Source organism: Mustela nivalis, assembly GCF_964662115.1.
Source record: "Mustela nivalis genome assembly, chromosome: 11".
NCBI classification, from domain to species: domain Eukaryota; kingdom Metazoa; phylum Chordata; class Mammalia; order Carnivora; family Mustelidae; genus Mustela; species Mustela nivalis.
In genome coordinates, this window is record NC_139030.1 from 38,388,610 (window position 1) to 38,404,041 (window position 15,432).

The 15,432-nt window shown below is 36.6% G+C and overlaps 1 protein-coding gene and 2 long non-coding RNA genes across 3 annotated transcripts in view; 2 read left to right on the plus strand and 1 right to left on the minus strand.

Annotated features, from left to right (window-relative positions):
* LOC309844059 overlaps positions 1-5,319 on the minus strand; it is a 50,101-nt gene extending 44,782 nt beyond the window's left edge. Inside the window, exon 1 of the long non-coding RNA XR_014300464.1 lies at positions 4,272-5,319. This is a non-coding gene — a long non-coding RNA (uncharacterized lncRNA). The remainder of the gene's footprint in view (positions 1-4,271) is intronic.
* Positions 1-10,575, plus strand: part of LOC309844058 — a 55,226-nt gene extending 44,651 nt beyond the window's left edge. The window contains exons 4-5 of the long non-coding RNA XR_014300463.1: positions 9,080-9,143; positions 10,482-10,575. This is a non-coding gene — a long non-coding RNA (uncharacterized lncRNA). The remainder of the gene's footprint in view (positions 1-9,079; positions 9,144-10,481) is intronic.
* Positions 10,576-13,916: 3,341 nt separating this feature from the next.
* The window catches only part of LOC309844056 (uncharacterized protein), an 82,409-nt gene continuing 80,893 nt past the window's right edge, over positions 13,917-15,432 (plus strand). The window contains exon 1 of the mRNA XM_082690220.1: positions 13,917-14,753. The gene's annotated coding sequence lies outside the window, so the exon portion shown is untranslated. The remainder of the gene's footprint in view (positions 14,754-15,432) is intronic.

The following is a 15,432-nucleotide window of genomic DNA, read 5'->3' on the forward strand; positions in this document are numbered from 1 at the left end:
GTTTCACTTGTGCTTCTCATTCTGATCTAAAGAAGAAACCAATAATCTCATCAATGACCACTGAGGAATAAACTGTAAAACAGGTAAGGAATTCTAAAGGATTCACCAAAAGAAAAAAATTATTCCAAGTCACACTTACACTAGAAAGGTACGCTACTGCTCTTTTTCTTTTCTCCTGTTTTTCTTCTTCTTTTCTTCTCTTTCCTTTAACTATTTTTCTTGGCATAGCAAATAAAATAAACTTCGGCGTGACTGGCCTCTTTTCTCTCACAATTTTCCATCTTTATTTTTATGTCTTTTTCCCCTAAAGGCCAGATTGACTATTCTCATTAACAGTACTTCAACTCATCAAATATTCTATTTTCCTTCATTCAAAATTTACTTCAAAGGCAGTGTTCTCTCGAATGTACACCAAGCAAGTTAAAAATAGAGACATTTTGCCAGAAAGTGAAGTTCAGAAATTAATGAAAAGGTTCCTTGCAGTTTCCAAGAAACAGAGGGTTTACATGCAAAAAAAAAAAAAAAAGTATGAACAAACTTTTGCAACCATTTATAATGCACTTGTTTCTGCTGCTGCTGTTTTGTTTTATAATATAGAATAGACCAAAATCAAAGATAGTTGAAGGAAAAGAGATCTTATGATACACTGTAACATAATCACTACAAAAGTAGGGTTTATATCTTATTCGCTCCTGAATGTCCAACATAAAACTCTTTCTGCTCAATAAATATCTATAGAATGAATGGATATTTGCTGAAGAGTGACTTTGGACAAAAAACCAGGAACAGAGCAATTAGAAGAAATTATTATCTTGCCTCAATAAATCCTTCCTTATCCATGAGTAGAAGGAATGAGGGAAATACTTTACAAGTCATAAAAACATAGCACTGTTTAGTAATGTGGATAGAACATGGGTTTAAAGATAATGTGACCATTGTCATTTTGGTACTGGTAATAATTAAGGAAAAGAAAAGTGGGCAATCCAGTCAGATCATGATTCCTAGGCTTTACATAGGCAGAGTTCAGAAAGTTCAATTAAAAATTAGGTGTCATTCTATAGGCCAAGATAATAAATAAAAGACAGGAAGAAGGCACATGGGATTTCAGGATGTTCTGAAAACAAATATTCTAACCTGTAACCATGCATTTAGCCACAATACAGTAGGTGAGGCCTATAAAGTAGGGTTTCTCAATCTCAGCATTATTGACATTTGGAACCCATACTTCTTTGATACAGGGAGTGTCCTGTGCATTGTAGGATGTTTAAGCAGCATCCATGTCCTCTATCCGCCAGATGCTGAGTACCTCACCCCCTTTGTTGCAGAGACCAAAAAATATCTTCAGATATTGCCAAATTAAGAACGGCTCAAAAAAGCAAGGAAAAGAGAGGCAGCATTCTCAGGTTTTAGAAATGCTTCAAAAAAAGGAACTTGTAAGAGTTGTTTAAAAATCAGATCATTAAAGTTGAGTTAAAAATCTCAGTTTTAACAAAAACTTTAAGGACAACAAAAAAAATATTCCTAGTGCCTTATCAGAGCAAGGTGAAGTTTGGTGCAGATTATTTATAAACAATGGGACAATTAAAATTACTAAAATATTTTGCATGTGTCTTCTCCACTTTGAAAACAACTTTCTAATATTATAAAGACACCATTTTTAGGTAAGAAAAGAATAAGAAAGCAATTCACTACTTTATATATTGTTCTTAATTTCTAAAGTTAGGCAAATTTCATATCAAAGTGTATGGGAAAATTAGTAATCAAAGGCACAATGTGCTTCGGAATTCTTGAAATGATGTTTAACAATAGTACCATGAAATAAATAATGCCAGTTATCAAAAAAAAATTTTTAAAGGTGTAAAAAATTGATAAGCTGATTAATAAAGATCCCTAAAATATTTCCAGAAAATGAAAGAAATGCTAAGTGCTTGTGGTAGAAGAAATGACTGCCAAAAACCTCTTGAGTTTACTACAAATGAGATATGTAAATCAATTTTATACTTAACTAGGTTTCTTGAATTGCACATTAGAGTAATACTGGAAATATAGTGTATCTTGACTGTCATGAACTTTGTCAAATAGTCTCAGGCTGTTTATATTCTAATGGACTAACTGGCAGAGTATGGCTATTTGCTAATACAGTTTATTTTCCCTATATCTTCAGCTAGCCATTCTCCCCACCCTCACACATTCACCTAATGCTTTTGGGGAACTCTAGGAATCCACAAAATAAAGTTTCAAAGCCATTGGAGACACTGCTCAGTAAATGTCTTTAAATGCCTTTCATTTTGTGGTGTTTCAGCCATTGTGAGCTACAAACTACCACTGAATTCAGTGTCTTCTCAATTTTGTTCAATTGAACAAAACCTTATAGACTGATTTCCATCCCAACCCAGATAAACATCTTTTTTTTTTTTTGCAAAACTCTTCATCCACAGGGAAGTAAATCAGCACCAGTTAATATTTGCTTAATTTAAAAAATACCATTCAGAAATCTAGTCAAGATTTTTTGTTATACTGTTAAATGTTTTCTTTACTGTTACTTTATTAATATCACAATCACTCTCTTATACTGACAAATGGTGTGCTAGAGGTAGAAAGAAATCTGCCTATCAATACTCTATCAGTCAGACTTTTGCTCCACTCCACGCATCCCACATATTCACCTGTCACCTTGCTTTAATAATTGCAAAAAAGACTAAGCAAAAACTTTACCAGTAGAGATTTTTAAGCATCATGATACCAGTAATATCAAAAGTATATTTTCAGGGCAGAGAACACTATTTGACAAGGCCAATAAAGCAATATAAACTAGTACAGAATTGTTTAATTACATCTTGCCTGAAAACAAATACAGTTCTGACCAAAAAATGGTAATAAATCACACCAAGTATACGTTAACTGCAAACCATGCATTTATTTAAAGGGCTGCTTCAATTTCACTACTATATAAATTAAAAAATAGAGTGTAATGAAAATTTGTGATAACTGATAATACTGTGACTTTTTATTTTTGTTAATTAAAAATGTATAGGAATTCAAGAAAGGAGACTCCGTTTTGGCAAGTTAATAATAAGTGGATGGATTGCATGTCATATTTAAGGATCACTTCATCGACATTATTCCACATAATAGTTTCATTGCCAGAGTATTGGTTTACTTGTGGAAAACCCAAATCATATTACCAGGTAAAGACATGCTGCAATGATTTCTTTCCAGCATCAACTAGGTTCATATTACACAGGTCGCATTTATACTCCGGTGTCTTCAAACTCTGAACAAATGGAAACTTACTTAATGAGACAACAAATATTTGACCTGACTTGTATCCATTTTGATGATCTTCTTTTTAAAGGAAATATATTCCCAGGAAACCCAGAACCATGAGAGAGATGAAAGAAAGGATGAATAACAGCACTCAACTTTGCAAATGCACCAATGAACTTGTTTTCAATGTATAGTCCACAAGAACTCTGAAGTTTTAAGTTTAAGTTCATGAGATTGCAGAGTTCAACTTAATTCTATGAAAGTGTGAGTTCTTCAAGAATGGGAGGATGATTTGACCCAAAACATTCAATTCCTGGAACCCTTTTCCAGCACTTGTCCCACATTATTACCACTCTGAGCACTACATTGGTGAGCCTTTGAATCAAGAAATGTGATCTTCCTTCTCAGGAAGAAGGGTAACTTTTTTGTTTGTATCAAACCTGTTAGTAGTAGCATTAAATACAAGGACTCTAATTTTATCTTCATCTTTAAGACAAAATTGTGAAGAAAATGCCAAGAGAAAAGAGATAATGAAAATATATGTGGTTTTAAGAAACAAGTAACCTAGTTTTAAATAAACTCAACAAGGCTTCCTTTTAAGTTAACAGATATAAAGCCCATTTCTCAGTTGAAACAAACTCAAACAAGATTTGAAATCTTTTCTCCGAACAGAAATAATGATATTCGTTGCCATAGCAATGATTTTAATACTTCAATCCTAAACACTCCAACAACTTTTTGGTTTACGTGGATTTACTACTCTGAAATCAAGAAGAAACCAACTCAAGAGCCAGTCTCACAGCTGGCTATTATAATCTTTACCTCTTTTTTTTCCTCAGAAATTCAGCTGGAAGAAAATCAACATAATTTTACATGAAACTATCCCAAGTATCAAAAAATCATCATTTTAGATCCACTTACTCACTCCACACAAAAGCATTTAAATGATTTAGGGAAAAGTGAAGCATTAGGAAGAAGGTAGCACTTTCAAATCCACATCTTACCTGGTCAATTGAAACGGAACAACACCCCTGAAAGCCTTCTTGATTTGTGCTCCTTTCCTCAAGGGATAACTAAATCACAGCAGCCTATATTCTTAAACCCTCAAAGAAGAATCAGGAAGCTTGATCTGTGCACATAATGGCCTGCATAATGTAAGAAAGCACCGTTTCTTGGCAACTAGAAAACAATCCTTTTCAATTAACTCACAGCAATTGGCCCCATTTGTTGTTAAATACAGAGTAAAGAAAATGTTTTAAGAACTCAAAAGAACTTGCTAATAGCTCACCAAGAAAGTCAAATCAGTTTGTTCATTTTGAAAAGCATTTTTAATGAATTGACTGTCCATTCCAGTTGCCTAACCCTTTCCTAAGGCCTTTCATTGACATACCTGTCTCACTTCTTTGTTGCATATTACTTAATTAAAACCCCAATCCTGAATAGTTGCATCTGCTGTTGTAGAAACATAGTGAAAACTGGAGAGAGAGTTCCAGCAAAGGGGTGGCATGTAATGTTGTCCTACCCCTGTTCATTTTGTATACCATATTTTACTTTCTAAAATGCCAGCTTCAGCAAGGCCCCGGATGCTCATTAGGATACATAATTCAAAACAGCTGTATGTTTGTAATCTCTTAGCTGTTAAAGACCACCTCCAGCGGGCATAAATTTTAGGTGATATATAAGAAGTGCAGCTGGGCTAGATTGATTTTGTGCTACAGTAACCATTTTGAAGGGGCTTATTTAACTTATGAGAATTTGAACACTATTCTTAAGGCACTGTGCATTCTTACATATGTATTGGAAATTTCATGTATCAAAAGGAATCCATATATGGGACCCCTATGTAAGAATGTGTTCAAAAGAGCAAGTGGTTGAGTGCTTAAGTGGATCAGTTGATTAAGTGTCCAACTCTTGATTTCCACTCAGGTTATTATCTCAGGGTCGTGAGATTGAGCTCCCTGTTGGGCTCTGTACTGGCCATGGAGTCTGCTTAAGAGTCTCTCTCTCCCTTGCCCTCCGCCCCTCCCCTCCTAAAAAAAAAAAAAAAAAAAAAAAAAAAAAAAAAAAGGCAAGTGGTGAGGAAAACACAAGTTATACACAGAGAATTTTTGCTGTTGAACTTTACCATTACAAGTAACAAAGGCTTAACTGTCTGTATGATTATATTTCCCAAATGAGAAGGTAGCTAAAGATGGGTAATTTCCATGCCCAACCAAAGCGAAATTGCTTGAATTTTGTCTTTATCCCCCCTTCACTATGCCAGGATTGACTAAGAATGTATATTATAGTGTTTAACTTCAAAAGCTCTTTTATTTTCTTTTTTCTCCTTTTATCATCCAAATCTCTTTAAAACATGTCTACCTGATCTTGCTATCATTAACAGGCAATTCTTTTAAACTATATCCTTTTGCAGGTGTTATCGTTCAATAAAGCTCTTTCTCTGCTGATGGGAATTTGAGTCAGTGTTGTATACAGTTGAAGGTGATGTTTTTAGGCAGACCTTCTGGCACCTTCAAATCATAGTCTTGATGGCTGTGTACACTTTCCATGGACAGAATGGGTTGGGATAATTTTACAAGTGTTTCTTTAGCTTTAGTACTAACTCTTCCCCTTGCTAGCTCTATGACCTTAGGCAGATTTGTTAGACATCTTGTGTCTCAGTTCTCTTACCTGTCAAATGAACTTAATAACATTTACATTGTAGTGTTGTGGTGAGGATTTACCAAATTTACATAGGTAAAGCTTCTTAAAACAGTGGCCAGAAGATGGTAAGTGCTCAAAGGTTAATTATGTTATTAACATCCTTGTTATTGTTATTAGTATTCATGAACTAAATAATTTCCAAGTTTCTTTTCAAAGTTAAGAGTTCAAAAATCCTATGTAATTCTTATGTAAAAATTTGAAGTAATGTATAAAAAGGTTCTTGAGGCATTTAAATAAAGCCATTTTTTTCTTTTTTAATAGATCAATCCTCATTTACTATATAATATGTCTAATATTTAGAACTGTTGTATGCCCTTTCACTAATAAAATAAAACACACATTTATTTAAAAAGTGGGATGTTTCTTTATCTTTATGAAAAATGCAGTCATATTAAATACATTGACTTAGTTTAGCCAAAGGCATAGAGAAATAGAAATTTTGCAACAATTTTTCAAGACCTTTTATTACATGCAATACAATTATTAAAAGATTCACAAGCCTTTCTTCTTACATTCCTAAAATGTATGGACCATTTTCTTCAGCATTTGGCATTCCTTTGGGTGTGTTTTTAACCAGAAGCTGCAAATACTAATATTTGAGAGGAAATGTATGCTTTTGAGTATTTGCTGTAAACACAGTCCTGTTAGAGTGGGCCATAAAGACTCCACCTGGTCCTCTCCAGTTTGAAAGGCAAGTCTAACCTGAAGAAAATCTGTTATGCAACTCCCTCAATCAAAATACTGTGCTCTGTCTCTGCTGGGAAAAAATTCAAAATTAGTAAGAGGCCGAATGAACCAGTTTTCCTCAGAGAGATTAGATTCAGCTACTCAGGTAGGTATTTATTCTTATCGGCTTTGTTCATGACAGTGCATCCCTTGTTCCTTATGTCTCACAGTTTTGTTGGTCTCAATACCTTAAAATAGCAAATTTTGGCACGGGAGAAATTAGCCTAGGAAATCTGCATAAATAAATAAATAAATAAATAATAAGACCAAAAAAAAAAAAAAAAACCCACCTAAAAGGACAGTGTTTGTTTAAATGAACTCTGGAGATTGTAACACCAATACTCAATAAAAATATCAATCTGGTGTCCCTCTTCACAGAAGATTACATACAATATGAAAGCAGGGCTCCATTCTCTAGCAGGAAATGTGAATTCCTCATTACAAATTCTATGATGGTCTAAGTCACAGAGTAATTTCCTTCAATAACTGAGAAAGTCCCCAAAGTTCAGTGCTACCAGCTTGAACAGTACAAAAACATAGCATGATATATGGCATTTATTAGTAACTTTTGGGTATCCCTATTTCTAATTCAAGTATAATGTTGAAAAATGAGGGGCACCTGGGTGGCTCAGTGGGTTAAGCCTCTGCCTTCGGCTCAGGTCATGATCCCAGGGTCCTGGGATCGAGCCCCACATCGGGCTCTCTGTGCTGCAGGGAGCCTGCTTCCTCCTCTCTCTCTGCCTGCCTCTCTGCCTACTTGTGATCTCTGTCAGATAAATAAAGAAAAAAATCTTTAAAAAAAAAATGATTTGCATGAGAAATATTAGTATTTAAATAAAAATATTCAATACTGCTCCACAAAAATATGTAGAAGTCATAGATAATCCTAACACAAATTATCAGTTTACAAATAAGACATCAAGTCTCACTGACACAAATTGAAGAGGACTGTGCAAAATAATTCTTATGGATGGTATTTAATGATGAAATATTTTACAAAATAAAATATTTTGTAAGCATTAACTAAAAATAGGAATAAAATTTCAGCAGATTACAGTCTGTCCTAATATAACAGAGCCAAACATTATATTTCACATTTTTGGAGCAAGGGGCAAAAATCGGTTGTAAGAAATTGCTTGGGTGGGGCACCTGGGTGGCTCAGTGGGTTAAAGACTCTGCCTTCAGCTCAGGTCATGATCCCTGGGTCCTGGGATCAGCAGCACATTGGGCTCTCTGCTCGGCAGGGAGCCTGCTTTCCTCTCTCTCTCTGCCTGCCTCTCTGCCTACTTGTGATCTCTGTCTGTCAAATAAATAAATAAAATCTTAAAAAAAAAAAAAGAAAGAAATTGCTTGGGTGTCTATCAGGAGAGTGCTGTTTCTATAATCTAGAATTCTAATATGCAAGCCACACAGTTAGAAATAACTGACATTGGGAAAGTTATTAAACATGCAGATTTTTTGGTCCCAAAGCCAGAGATTCTCAGAGATACCGATAGAATGTCTTTGGTAAAGTCAAGGAATCTGTATTTCAGTAAGTGTGTGTCCCCTCCCCTGCCCTTCTGCCCACACTGAAGCTGGTGAGTTTAAGGCCATTGCTGACAACTACCATCCAGAGAAACACCGGTTGGCTGGGTCTCTGCTTCTCTGACACAGGGAACATTTGGATGACTGAAAGAGGAGTAAGGTGGCCAAAGGAAGAAATGTGATTGGTCATGAGGAAAAGCAGAGAGAGCTCAGCTTCCTGAGGCCAGAGAAAAGGATGGAGAAGGGTGGGGAGTGAATCTTGAAAGACAAAGAGGTGTGGATATACCTTTAATGATATCCTCTTTCATACTTGTAACGCCATTTAATGTAATGGCATAAAAGCCAGCATCCTTAAAAATAGGTTGTCAGACTGGCTCCTCTTATATCTCATTTCTTACTATTCCCTTAGTGACTCCACTTGGTCTGCCAACTATTCCTTAAAACATGGTGTCTTATACTTCTTTCATATCTTTTCCTAAATGTCATCTTCTCAAGAGTCCTTCTCTGACCATGCTACCTAAAACCACACTCACTGACCAATCTCACTGATACTCCCTTTTCTCTTCCTGGCCTACTTTTCCCTTTATTATTTATTACTGTGCTCATATTGTTTATTTTCTGTCTCTACCTCCCCCGCCCCCATTAGACTATATGCTTTATTATGGCAGGGATTTTTACCTGTTTTGTGTACTGGTATATGCCCAGCACTAGAATGGTACCTGGAAAGTTATAAGTACTACCATACAGGATTAAAGAAGTTCCCTAGTAAAAGAAAAAGGATATATTCACTGCTAGAAGTAGAGAAAAAGTTTTTTTTTTTAATATTTGATTTTTTTTCAATTGCTCTATGATCTTCTAGGTAAAAGAAGAAACAAGAAAGAACTGAAGTGTGGGAATCTTTTCAAATGTTTCACTGCTTGAAGGTATATTTGTTTTCCATTCTTTCACAAAAATAAGCATGGGTAGTTACTGTTTAACTCTATCAAAAGCTAATAATTGTGTCACTTCGGCCTTGGGGAAATGAAAAACAGGAAACACTTTACATAGATTCATAAGTAATATTTTAAAAGGTTATCTGAAGGTTGTTTTTGAACAGAAGTGTATTAAGGTAAAATATATTTTTGAAAAGGCATTAACAGAACTAGAAATTGGTCATTGATACTCTGTCTCTTAACATACATGGCTAAACCTGAATTTTTTTTTAACAAAACCATCACAGAAATAAGCTTAAGCAATGGAAATTGTTATTCTAATTAATAATGGCAGGATTACAGCACTTTATTGCAGAATGTGTTTCTTCTGAATGATCTGACATATAAAGATTGAGGATAGGAATGACCTCACCAATTCATCTGAAAAGGGAGAAAAGACCTTGTCCACCTAAAATCTTTCCTTCACTCCCTCCCCAACTATAGTTCCATAGAAAAGTCTACTTTTGTTTGTGTATCACACTGGACTCTCCTCCCATTAATAACATGAAAATAACTCTCAGTTTGCAGTGACACGGTAATGGCCTGATGGCTTTTTAACTACTTTACCTAGTGGACAGCTGAGTCCTATTCAAAGGACAGACTTCTGATACATGGAAGTTCTAGGTTAGGTGCAGAAGTATAGTTGAAATGGAAATATAAGGGGGAAGAGGAGGGGGAAATGTTTTTGACTTTCTGCTTTATCATATGTACAGAAGACTAGTGACTCTCAAAGTAACATAAATCTCCATATGTTTCCTGACATTTCATTCCTGTCCCATTCCCATATCTTCAATATTTAAAAACTTCATTGGAGAAGTTAACATTAGCAAGTAACCATCACGTGCATACTGTGTCCCCAATAGTGTTCTCTATATGCCCCTTTTAAAGTAGTCTCTCCATCTATATCTCTCCCTCTCCCTCTTTCTTTCTTTCCCCCATCACTCTCCACCTCCTTCCCTGCTCTCTCATACACACACACACACACACACACACACACACACACACACAATACCTATTGAAATTATGTGTTTACTCTTATATGACTTGTCAATGGTGCATCTACTCTGTGCCAAGCACTGGTGATTAAATTACATATGTTACCTCATTTAATCATTAAATCAACCCTAGGAGGTGAGTCTTTTATCTTCAATGTTACAGATACAGAAAATGAGCAACAGATAGGTTAAGTAAATTTCTTAGTCACATTTATTAGTCAGAGAAGCTAAAACCAAAGCTGACTGACACCAAACTCTATGGATTTAACCAACACATTCTATGGCCTCTCCTCAGACTCCTGCCATGTCCAGCAAGTGAGTGTACTTGAAAAGCCTCTGACCTTTGTGTGTTGAATAAATAACATAAAATGGAATGCCTGGAAGATCTACTGCTTGTGGCCCTCAGAATGGATTTATTTAGTGTAATTATTTTTTTTTTGCTATTTATAAAACACCATGAAGTACATTTAAAGACAAAATAATCAGACATTTTCATGCAGTCTTATGTAATGATGTGCAATTTAGACCTAATCCTTTTAGCCCAGAGATGGCAGACTGACACTCTAAACAAAATTCATTGTATTCTTTTGTGCTACCATAACAAGGTATTTAAAGGATGAAATTCTGGCTTGCAGATGGATTTCTTGGCATCACTAGACATGCATCACAGAAATTGTTTTGTTTCAGAGGATTTAAACAAGATGTCTGACATTTCTAAGGAGCTATTTCCACTTGTAAATGGGGTAACTTGTTAGGTGGTGGTGTTGATGGACAATAACAAAGGTTTTTAAGGCTTGTGCCCTGCTTATAATTTTGTGTAATGTATAGAAAGTGAATTTGCTGAAACGCATCCTAACTCAGAGTTTAGGTATTTGGTATTGGTATGTAATATTCCTATAGCTCCCCTCATCCACACATAGGATTTCTCTGTGTCCTGTGACACAATATATGGAAACATTCTACTATATACCCAAACTAACAGGGAACAGAGAAGAACATTCAGCTGTATATTTGTGTGGCCAGAGTTGCTCCCTGCAACTGAGTACCTGAAGAGCATCCATAGTTCTTTAGGATGGAGAAGTTTACTTCTTTTCCATGTGTTACTTGAGGCTGCTACAGGTTATCATAATGCCAGGTATTCTTGGAGTAAGGGAACTTGATTATCATTCAAAAATGCAAATGAAAATTCTGATAATGTAGGAATCTTCCCTATGCCTAGAAAATCAAAAAATGAATAGGGCCAAGAGAACATAAGGGTCAACCTTTCGCTTTTAGACAAGTGACTGCTTATATCACCCAAGGTACCAGTAGTGTTGTCTTCTTTTCTTGAAAATATCAGGGGTAGAGCCCTCACATGGTGTTTCACTAGTGTTAGCATAAACACAGAACTTCTTTTCTTTTCCTACAAAAATTCATTATTTCATCAAACCCTCAAGGAGTATCCCCTGTGTATCTGTTATTAGCATAAAGACTGGTGATACCAGAGAAAGCAAGACAGCAAGGCCCCTTTGGTGGGTTTTAAAAAATGGCTGCAAAATTCTTACATACTCTTCACACTGAGAGATGAGTATACATTCTCTCACTTTGAATGTGGGTGGGTTTGTAACTACCTTGACTACAGAATAAGGAGAATTGATGTTATGTGATTTCTGAGACCAGGTCGTAAAAGGTGATACATCTTTTACCTTGCTCATGAGAACATTTATACTTTTGGTCCTGAGTAGTCATTTAAAGAAGTCCAACTACCGAAAGGTACCAAGGTGTGAGCAAGCCAAGCGATATGTACATGCCGCAGGTCACAATAAAGCTGAGCTACCCGCTAACAGCTGGCTTCAACTGCCAGACATGAGAATGAGCTTTCTTGGACATTTAGCCCCGTTGAGTCTTCATATGACCAATATAGTTCTGGGCCATATTTGACAATGATTACAAGGGTGGCTCCAGGTAGGATCTGCCGTGCTGAGCATTCCTGAATATTATTGTCAGACAAAATCATGAGCAAAAGGAAATGAATGTATGTTTTACATGGTTTTGCTATTTAGCAAGAGGAACAGATTTTGTTACCTGGACATGGGTGTTACCAGGATCAGTGAGCCTCAAAGTGGTAATCAGTGAAGACCTAAAGGAGGGTGAATGGAATGGTATTGGGGCTAGAAGATAGGAGATCTTTGATATATAGTGATAGAAAGTTTGGGAAAACTGTTACTTACAAAATGTATCTAGTGAACTAATTGATCTGGCTAAGGATATTTCTATGCTAAATATTGAAAGTGACAATGAATCTCTTTCACTATATATCATAAAATAAAGAGATATGAGCTAAAGAAGAAATTACCTCATTTTTAAGCCCAATATTTTTAAGCCCTTAATTTGCTAGTTTCAAAAATAAAATATTTCTTTTCCCTAATTTCTCCCGGAAGAAGACTCTCAAAAATAAGAAAGAACCTCCGGGCAAAGATCAATTCCAGAGTGCTGTCAAGAAATGTGGTCTTACAGTAAACATGAAACAAAATGTGTGGTTGTTAAACCCTTTCTTAAGAATTGAAATATTTAAGGGGATTTTTCATAGACCTTTTCAGAAAGTCTTTACAGGATAAGTCTTTTCAGGATATGTCTCCCAGACTCTCTATGTTCAATTAACGATAACTTTTCTAAGAATCTTAAAGGAATAGGTCCCCAATAGCCCCATAAGAAATTCGAGGTAGAGATCTACTCTGAGGTCAGTGTTCCAGTTTTTGTATAGGGACACAGTGTTCAAGATTGAATATTTTAAGCAAAAATCAAGGTATCAAATCATTATATAAGCCAAAATCATGCCAAGTTACAGATGAGATGTATTTTCTTAGAGATTTACTTCAATAGACTCTAAAATAGAACTTTTTTTTTTCCCTAATGGGAATTGTGGCCATTGTGCTTTTGCATTTTACCAAGCTCTATTTATTGAGTCCCTCAGATGAGGACATCTACTTTTGAAGCAGGCATCAGGCATACGTTGGAATTCCCTACTAAAGGTGGCTAACCTGTTAACCATACACTAGATACATTCTTAGGCAGTCTAATTTCAGGGAACAGACAGAAGGATTTTGAGTTTGAAGCTAGCATGCTGGGTTGCAGTGGTGGCAGGTTTCAGAGGTGGAGATGTGAAGATTAAAAGGAAGTTTATGGACTTGGCATTAGGAGGTACACGTGATCTCAGTCCTGCCAGAGCTTTACATCTGTGACGAAATACTTGACAGCATCAAATAGTACACTTGATAATGGGGAGAGTTGCTGGGACTCGTACATGCACTTCCCCACCATGCACCAACAGGAAGGAGAAGAGTTCTCTGGAAATGTGTTAATAATAGAGTCTTTTGCAATGAGCCATATGACAAGGTGTTATTGAACAGTTTGGAAAATCGCATTCAGTTAAAACATGTTTTTACAAGAGCAACATACAGCAAGGCATTATTAGAGAAGCTTTAGAATTCATGGGAGATCTAAATTCTCCTTGTTAGCAAAGCTTTATTCAATAAGAGAAGAAAAAGAGGTAACAGAGCCTATTGTTACAGAACCCAACCAAATGGCTGAGTTGAGCTGGAGGCCTTAGTTGAGACTTGGGGAGTTGCAGTTGATGGTACTGGTTTACCAGTTGTCCTAGTAAATCAGCTGCCGTGCAAGTAAGATGCCACAGAATGTTTTCTAACCTCCAGCCCTGGGAAACTCAGGGGAAACGATGGGAAGCCTGGTAAGAGACTGTGTCCATTAATTTAGCTTTAGTGTAGGACATCTGAGTTCAGAAAGAATAGCTGGGACCATCCAAGTACAAACTACCTTTAATGTAGAAGCTACCCATTTATATGGTACTTGTTCAATGCATAAGTCTGCCAGAAAGGAAAGCATCATCCTCTCCATTTTTGGAAAAAAAAAAAATTGCTTATAGAAAAGGTGGGTAATTTTTTAGCAAACAACAGTTACCATGGTAAACTTTTCTTAGCCATATAGAAATTAAGATCAGAAAACAAGGAGGAACCAAGGAGATGAGTCGTCCCTGCAAGCAAAATTGCCCAGTAGATAATTCTGGCCCCTTCTTGTGGGAGGCAGGGATCATGCATGCAGGGGCTGAAAAGAACAGAAGCTGATGCTTCTCCCTTTGTGTAGGAGTCATTAACCTAAAAGTAAGCCTTGAGCCTGAGTGGAAAAGATGATAGAAGACACTGGTGAGAATTTTATATCTTTTAGGCCCATATTTTATAATGCTACCATCTTCTAGCTAGGGACAACTGTATAACCCCCAGAAAGCCACATGTCACAGAGATGTCTGCTGATGCAGGGAGACCCAGCTCGATTAAGCTGGGCTGGTGGCAGTACGGTCGTGGGTGAGTAGCATTGTGGAAGTGAGTGTGAGAAACTTACCCAGTATCCTAGTGACAGGGCAGAGCCAGAAATAAATGCCCCAAGTGCCAGTTCAAGTCCTCAAAGAGGAGAAGAAGTTGTTTGGACTCAAAGGAGGAGTTGAAGGCTTGGATGCTACAAGTAAATTCAGTCTGGTTTGCGTTCCCACACCTTACAAAGGTTTTTATGGAAGGTGAGTAAGAGACTGCCTTTTCCCTCTCAGGGATGCCCTATACAGTGCTGCCAGGCACTACCTAGATGCCCTTGTTGGCTGGAATCTGGATGCTGATGGCTCACAGCTGTGTCCTCCTTTAGGCATTGTCCTTGGCTCAAGGAAGCTGCCTCCCCCAAGGCTATGCCTTCTTCCTGTGACACAGCACAAATCCAACGTCTGGTCAATGCAGGATGCAAGGGCTTGTCCCCCTGGCCTTGATTCAGGACATATCTAAAGAGCCATTCCACCTTCAGAGAGCCTCATGAGATTCCCTGAGGCTGTGGGGCTGTTTTTGTAATTACTACATCACAGGTCAGCTCCTCTTCTCATGTGTCTTGGATCAGTACTAATCCCTAACAAATTAATTTAAATATTTGAGTCCTAGTTTGATGTTAAAACACTTTACTAGATTCTCTAAAAATCAAAATTATGATGTGGTCTCTGCCTTCAGGGAGATTTTAATGTATAGAAATGATAAATGACTATAAAATATAATACAAGGCTGCATGGCCTGAGTATAAGGTGCTAAGGCATTCATTCACCAAAGTGTCGGCGCCTACTCTATGTTTTGTATAGCAGTATGGTGACAGATAAAATAGGCCCCGCTATTAAGGAATTCATTGTGCTGGGGGAGAGGAAAATCTATTCTTGACAGGAG